Below are 978 nucleotides of genomic sequence, written 5' to 3'. Positions count from 1 at the left end.
CATCCATCCAGCCAACCACCATTCATTCGTCCAGCATCCATCCAACCAGCATCCATCCATCCAACCAACCAGCATCCATCCAGCCAACCACCATTCATTCGTCCAGCATCCATCCAATCAGCATCCATCCATCCAACCAACCAGCATCCATCCAGCCAACCACCATTCATTCGTCCAGCATCCATCCAACCAGCATCTAGCATCAATCCATCATCTTTCCTGATCTGGGTCTTGAGGACCTGGTCTGAACCTTCCTCCATCTGTTTCTGGATCAGAGGCACGTGGGCAGGTCTTCAGTCCATCAGAAACACAAAAAGGACAAAAAAACAATCATTAAACCTCTGATTCACTGAAACCAAATGTTTCAGATTTGTGTTTAATAAACTGTAAAATGAAAAGATTAAAGTCAATCAGAATCTGGTTTTAATGAGTTTTTACTGCTGAAGTTTAAACTGGTTTTATTGGTTCTGGTTATCAGCAACAGAAGCCATGACTGGATTTGATCTGCACTCAGAACCTCAGAGATTTAAATCTAAGATCTGACTCAGGTCTTCAGTTTCTGCTGATGTCATCGTTTTTATCCAGAACTGAAAACTTTTAATGACCTGGAAGGTCCTCTGCATCCAACCAACCAACCAACCAACCATTAGTCTAGCCAACCATTTATCCATCCAACCATTCATCCAACTATCCAACCAACCAACCATTCATCCAACCAACCAACCATTCGTCCATCCAACCATTCATTCATACAACCAACAATTCATCATCCAACCAACAATTCATCCATCCAACCAATCATTCATCCAACCATTCGTCTGGCCAACTATTCATCCATCCAACCATTCATCTAGCCAACCATTTATCCATCCAACCATCCAACCAACCATCCATTCATCCAACCATCCATTCATCCATCCAACTATTCATCATCCAACCATTCATCTAGCCAACTATTCATCTAGCCAACCATTTATC

Source organism: Austrofundulus limnaeus, unplaced genomic scaffold (assembly GCF_001266775.1).
Source record: "Austrofundulus limnaeus strain Quisiro unplaced genomic scaffold, Austrofundulus_limnaeus-1.0 Scaffold991, whole genome shotgun sequence".
Classification (NCBI taxonomy): domain Eukaryota; kingdom Metazoa; phylum Chordata; class Actinopteri; order Cyprinodontiformes; family Rivulidae; genus Austrofundulus; species Austrofundulus limnaeus.
The sequence above is the reverse complement of the archived record's forward strand: the minus strand, read 5'-3'. Positions refer to the sequence as shown.